This window comes from Zea mays, chromosome 1, assembly GCF_902167145.1.
Source record: "Zea mays cultivar B73 chromosome 1, Zm-B73-REFERENCE-NAM-5.0, whole genome shotgun sequence".
Classification (NCBI taxonomy): Eukaryota; Viridiplantae; Streptophyta; class Magnoliopsida; order Poales; family Poaceae; genus Zea; species Zea mays.
The window spans coordinates 257,653,934-257,661,123 of NC_050096.1; the positions used below are offsets into that span (position 1 = coordinate 257,653,934).

General features: G+C 40.8%; 1 long non-coding RNA gene across 1 annotated transcript; it reads right to left on the minus strand.

The window, feature by feature from the left end:
• Positions 1-1,160: 1,160 nt before the first annotated feature.
• LOC100272311 (uncharacterized) lies at positions 1,161-2,728 on the minus strand. The gene is made up of 2 exons (NR_159996.1): positions 1,862-2,728; positions 1,161-1,324 (listed from the first exon to the last, which is right to left on the minus strand). It is a non-coding gene; the product is annotated as an uncharacterized lncRNA (long non-coding RNA).
• Between the last annotated feature and the right edge of the window lie 4,462 nt (positions 2,729-7,190).

Genomic DNA, 7,190 nt, shown 5'->3' on the forward strand with positions numbered 1-7,190 from the left:
ATGCTAGCTCAAGTGACCATCCTCAATAAGAAGATAAAGACGGAATATACTTATATAAGAAGGCCGAGCCCACCGGCACTTAACACCATCAACAGCAGCACAAAACTATAACCTGAAAAACAACAGGGAATAAAACCCTGAGTATGGAATTACTCAGCAAGACTTACCCGACTAAAGAAAAGACTCTCAAGGGTATGCTAGATAAATAGGAATCAAGGAGAGGCTTTAGCAAGAATCAACTTAGATACTTTTGCAGAAATAGCTTACTAAAGTGAGTCCTTACTTTCAATATTTTAACGCCGGATTGAATATTAATAGACACTGTTTGCATCTAGTCTAATTTCATCATCTCATCAATACAACATCCTTTTTATTCATAATGTTCACATCCTGACTTAGGTTGTAGGGAAGTGACCAAGTCTTCATAACCGCGAAGGTACGGCGATCCGAATCGATTATACTCAGCTGAGGATCTCCAATCACACGACATATGTAGCACTTAACCCTTGCATATGTCAACCCGCCACCGGGGTTCTTAAGACCAGATCAGGTTCACGCAAACCGAGAGCACAGATACACCACCGTCCAGCCTCTTGCCACGGAGGGTACACGCTACTCTCGCTACCGCTCCACACCCATTTCGTGTTATCTTATTCTGGCCTTAGTCTGCCCGAGGCAAGGCTTACCCATGACGAGGCATGTGACCAGTTAAAGGGTCCTCGATCAGCACGCCTACATACGCATTCAATCCTTAATCAACCTGGGTAGAACATCACTTGTTCCTAACCCAAGTCTCAATTTAAGTATTTCCATCCTTAGGATTGTTTCTGTTCCTTAGGATGAAAAGAGCATCACAGGGAACTTTGCAGTAAGATCCCACCATTGCTCCAAATGAAAATATTCTTGCAGGTAGAAGCCATCCTTTCTCGAGCTAGGCTAAGGACAACCTCTATCCACAAGATCTAAGCAAGGCTAAGCATTTTTGTAAATCATATTTTGATACTTCACAGAAGTATCTATAAAGGTATGGATATCAAGGAAAGCAATGCATCAAAGGGTTTCAAGCAACTCCTATAAACCTAATGCACATTTCACTAGACTTAAAGTGTGCGAAAATTATTTAAAAACACAAGGAAAGGGGTTGCATGCACCGGGGCTTGCCTGAGTAACACTAGGTTAGTGTTGTTAGACGACGTCCACTTGGCGATCATCCTTGTCCTAGCACTGGATCGGGTAGGTTCATCCATCAGCATTATCCTGCGGATTTGCCCGCGCTTGGGGTCGACTTGGCTTGTCTTCCGCATCGCGCGATTATTTAACGTACCTGAATGAAATGCATTATGCACATGAATGCATATCGACAAGAATATCACACACCTAAATAGTGCTACGCGATGGCGAATTTAAACACCTAGCGGCGAGGCATTGTACAATTTTGTACGGAAACACTAGTTATTAATATACGACTACGCGCAATAATTACGCTTCTCGAACCTATCGCAAGCATCACAAACAACAAATTATATACATGAAATACAATTAGCCTACACAACTCACCAGCTAATTAATTAAATACTAACCTTATCTCTTGCTTTATAAATTGTACTACATCTTTACAAGTGATTAAAATATTTCTTTACCACATAGGCCTACTAATATTCTACCTGGTACATTAATTCAGCTAATTGACCGAAATAGCGAAATAATTCGCTATAACTGAACCTGGCTCAATAATCGCAAGAACTGCGAAGTCGACGAGAGTTTCGTGACTTACGCAATTTATTGAGCACCTTAATGAGCCTCGCACTAACACATTAATTTATTTAACGATCGAACTATTCTGAATAATTTATCAGCTTACCGTTTCCACAGCTGACACGAATCCGCGAGATCGGTAGCGATTTTCTGATCCAAGCAATTTGTCGAGTGCTTGGGAAATATCGCGCTGCTAGCTTCGTCTTGGGATTTCTTGACGACACACCAAACGACGACGATCTTCGATTGATGTCTTCAACCGAGTACTTGATAAGCGATACACAGGGGCCTCGCTTATTTTTATCTAATATCCGGGATTTGGAGTTCGACGAGAGCGAGCAGAGAAGAACGAGGTTCGACGGGCTCGACAATGATACGGAAGGGTGGCGTATATAGAGTTGCAGGTCTGGCGAGCTGACGCGGTCAAGATAACTGTGGCTAACGAGCTTGCGATAGAAGCGATGATAGTGCGGGAGCTCGACACGCTGTGGCAAGCAGATAAAATTCGTGCGCGCGGCAAACAAAGAAAGAGTGAGCTGAGCATGCGCAGAGAGCTCGACAACCCGCAGCAGGGGCTAGCAGGGCGTGAGCTGCGCGCAGAGAAGAAATGCCGGCGAGCTGAAGGTGGCGGCCACAGATCAGTCGCGATAGCCACCAGGGCGCACGGCTCAGCAGGAGCCGGCGCGCAGGAAGACGCAGAGCTCGCGTGCAGGGGAAAAAGGGCCGAGCAGAGGAACGCTGTGTAGAGGCGAGTTGAGCAGGGCCAAGCTGGAGCACCGCGGCGCGCAGGGAAGAGCCAGGGAGAGGGGCGCGCTGGGGAAGAAGCTCCACGGCTTGGAGAAGATAAAGACAGGGAGATGAATCGAGCGATGGATAAGGCCACAGCCTGTACAAGCTCAAGCACATTCCAGAGAAAAATCAAAGACCGGTACGCAGGAGACTCATCCAGTTGAGTGAGCGCACAGGAGATAAGAAATATCCCGTGGGACATGGAGCTGGAACGATGCGTGCCTGGGCTTGCATGCGTGAAAAATCTTTGGCAGCGGAACAACAGCAATGGGATAAGGACTCAAGGCATGCGGCTGTGAAAAAAAATCTGGGAGAGAGAAAGAGAGTGGCGTGAGATGAAGGATATTTCCCCTTTTTTTAATTATTCTATAATTTTTTTTCTCTGATGTATTTTTAGCACAATAATTTTTCCCCGTTTGAATCTCATAGCTATGATTCATCTTGATTAAAATTTATACTGCATTATTTTAAACAATTCATGTTTGACTCAGTTTTACTCTTGAATTTTAAATCTAACACACGTCAGTCTGAATTGCCGCGACAGGAGTCGCGAAAATCTAATCGGAGTTCCAGGGTTATGATTTAGATCGAGGCGAGAAGCAACAGACCAAATTTAATGGATTTCGGTTTCGATATTTTGAATTGAGAGATATTTTTAAAGGGTCGAACCAAAATAAGTTCGACAAAATATTTGAGAAAGATTTGACGTGGTGACTAATCTGGAGTCAGATGAATTCGTAGCTGTTAGGTATATTTAAAGATTTAGATTAAGACGAAATATACATGACATGCTTCGGATTTAGCGAACCAATTTAATCGCTAATTACTTATATCCGAAGATTCGGATCCGGGCAAGAAACGACGGCCCGAATAAGACTAATTTCGTCTTCGGTAATTTGCTCTGTGGAATTCGACTAAAATTAGCCGAAACCAAATCCGCGAACGTATACGCGATTTCGTCGCTAAAATAGCGTGCGGACGGATAAATTGGATCTTAACCTCGCACACGAGTTCGCGCGACACATATTATTTTGCCCTGAACATTTTAGTCGTTGAGTTCAAATTAATTTGTTCGGGATAAAAATTGTCCGAGTGAGTCGGGCTTCTGAATTCGTATTTGCGCGAGCGATGTATTTTAAATAATCACCGGATACACCGATTTTTAGAACAAATATGTTCTGAACAACACGAAAATTCAGGAAGAGCCCGAATAAATAGAAATAAAAATGATGTCGCGCTCGCGACAAACGAAACAGATGCGATATTAAAATCGCGATAGGCGAAAATAATTAAACCTTAGTGTCTGTCTTATTCACTGATATCACGTGCTTAAATTCATACTCATTGTCGAGCGGAATATAAACACCTGGGGTGTTACATACAATGCCTCACTGACCCCGACTGCCGTCGTGCAGTGACCGCACTTGTACCCACCATAACCGGAATGGGAGACCATGTCTCAGGTCACGTGAGGGGTAAAGTCCACTGCCAGGTTCAATCAGGTACTAGGCTTACCGATTTACCATATTTCTCGGCATGTGCTTAGTACGTTCAAACGCTTGACTCACGGTACCACACCTTAATCCTTATTCCAATTTCCATCTCGTAGACAACACATCCCCATGGACCGTTGTCCACAGACCATCATCATTATGATATAAAACTGGATACAACCAAATCCTGACCTCGCGCGAGTGCTAGAAAAATCACTCGACTTCTACCGAGATCCCTAATTAGTAAAGCATCTACTCGACCTAGCATACTAGTATCCATCACAAAAAGGAATCCTGAATTCATGCAACTAGGGTTTCATTCAACTCCTACACTTAAGTGCACAGTACAAGCCTACAAACATTAAGTGCAGTAAAATAGCATATATAAACGGTTATGCATAAACCGGGGCTTGCCTTTAATTTAACACTTAGACAGTGTTTGCTGGGATGGGTACTCGCTTGGCGAGCATCCACTGGTTAAGTCCATCATTCTTCAGGTCGTCCACCAACTGCACCTTGTGGTTGGCACCACATCACTGGCTCGATCATCATCTCTCGGTCCTATATGAGATGCAAGATGCATATGGATGAATATAATGAAAGTAGCACAAAGTAGCACAAGATATACAAAGACAAAGTGGCGAACTAAACATTTAATTGGAAGACTCCGTAAACAACCACATGTTAGAATTAGATATCTACACTTCATTGAGCGCACAACATCAACACCACTGGAAAGACGACGATTACGACTTTTAATTAACCAATACAACAGGACATCACACGTATGAACATTTATTTAACTTGCTACGGCTTTTCCTTAGTTCTCCTATTGACCACACAAGAGCAACCAAGACAACATAAGTTTAAATAGGACATAGGCATCAATAACTACAAAACTTCTATCCACAACCAACTACAGCAAGCAAGCACATTAATCATGGAACACATGTTAACCTAAGTTTAGCCATCACAAGTCTATGTTCATTAAGCGCTAACTAAGCATTTTTAGCCAAAATGGTGAACTAAACATTCATTTGAGCACGTGCAGATTTTTAGGACAGCAGCACAGCAGTTACTTGTTTTAATCATAACTTTTCAAATATTAATCCAAACATAGCAAACTATGACTTTCTGGAAAGTTTAGAAAGTGCTCTACAATTTTGGTATTTTTATCACAACATTATTCAACACTTAGCAAAGTCGAATTGTGCAAACACAGCAGCTCTGTCCAGATTTGGACAGATTCAGACTTGTCATTTTAAAAATTCATAACTGAAGATTCAGACGTCCAAACAAATTAATCCTAGACTTTTTGGAAAGCTAATTAAATGTTCTACAAATTATTTATAAACATTCCAAGGTGATTCAATATTTAACTAAGGATAAACATCACTAAAAGACTTTGCTGTCCAGAACTGGACAGATTCAGTCTTCATATTTGAAACATTCATAACTTAAGCTTCAGACCACCAAAAAGAGTGATCTAAGACTTTTTGGAAAGCTTGGCAAAAGCACTACATAACTTCTATAATCACCAAGAATTTATCCAATGTTTAACTAAATCAAACAACACAGTTTTCGAAATCTGTTCTGACGGTGGACAGAACACAGCAAGCAGTTTGTAAAATTCATAACTCTTAAACTATCAGGCCTGTGGTTATGAAATTTTAACACAAAAAAGATAAGAAAAGCACCTACAACTTTCTTATAATGACCATGAACAGATTGTAACATTAACTTAAGCAAACAGTGCAGTTTCTGAAATCTGTACAGAAAGTGGACAGATTCAGTTACTGAATTTGTAAAAATCATAACTCCTAAACTGTCAGACCTATGGCTGTCAAATTTTAACACCAGCAAGATAATAAAGTTATCTACCACTTTTCTATAGCACATATCTACAGAAAACACAATTTAGTTCATCAAACATACAACACAACTAAAACAGCGCGTGCAGTCCAAAACAGCAATCAACAAATTTCAGCTCCTATAAAATTCAAGAATCGCCGCGTTCGAGAGACTTGAATTATTCTAGCACTTTACCATTTGTTAGAGTTAAATTAATCAAATGAGGACTAACAAGTAGACCTACTAATTTTTTATACAAGTTATTTTGCGCACTAAAAGTACCATACTCAATTAACAATGCATTATCTATAACAATCAATATCGAAGCGATTTTCACCAATAATTTGCATTTTAATTTAGACATCACCTGAGCACTACTACTTTTCATCCACGATCATAATCATACATATTTAGACTACAACAAGCAAGTCACCGTGATTACGAGCTTAACCAATTCATCTAACAATTCGGTTAACTAGAGCAACGACATAACTGCTAAATAACATACACGCCAACTTGCCTATTATTGCCGCAATCCGAGACACAACATATACTACAACATTTAACGAAATCGACTCCTACTTAATATGAGTTGGCTAATCACAGTATAAGACTTAGCGAACCATTTTAGACATCGTAACTCAAAAACATGGGTTGGAGCCGATTAATCAGTGTCTCTTAACCATTGCTCAACTTAAATTAGTTAACACCCAAGTCATCTAAAATAGCACGTTTTTGGGGGTCTAACAACACATGGCGTAAAACTCCATAAGTCTTACATTTGCTACTGAAGGACCTAAAGCATTTTTGTGCATATGTTATCGGATTGTTCTTCAATTTTAACAAGGACCTACTTATGAACGCTACTCGCTTCCAATAATTATTGGGCCACGATAACGCTCATATAAGACCTCTAATCGATCAACAAGACATTTATTTATCCCATGGGGCATGGAATGTAATGATTGACAAGGCAAGGCATCGATCCGCCATACAACAGAAATCATGCCGACACCGATGGATTTTTACTAGACTCATCATGTGCATAACCCTGTCTCGCATACAACCATATCATGGCGTGCACTCGAGACACTTCAAGCAATGTGGCGCGACCACTAATATTAAAGAACTCTGACACTCATGTCTTAATGATACATCCTCCATGCAAACGAGCATTTTCTAAACTACTCGTCACATCAACAAATATAACTCATATATAATCACGAATCCCATCACATTGCGTAGGATTTGCACTTCAATCTCGACTTAATTGCACGCCTCATACTCGTTTATTCTAAAACT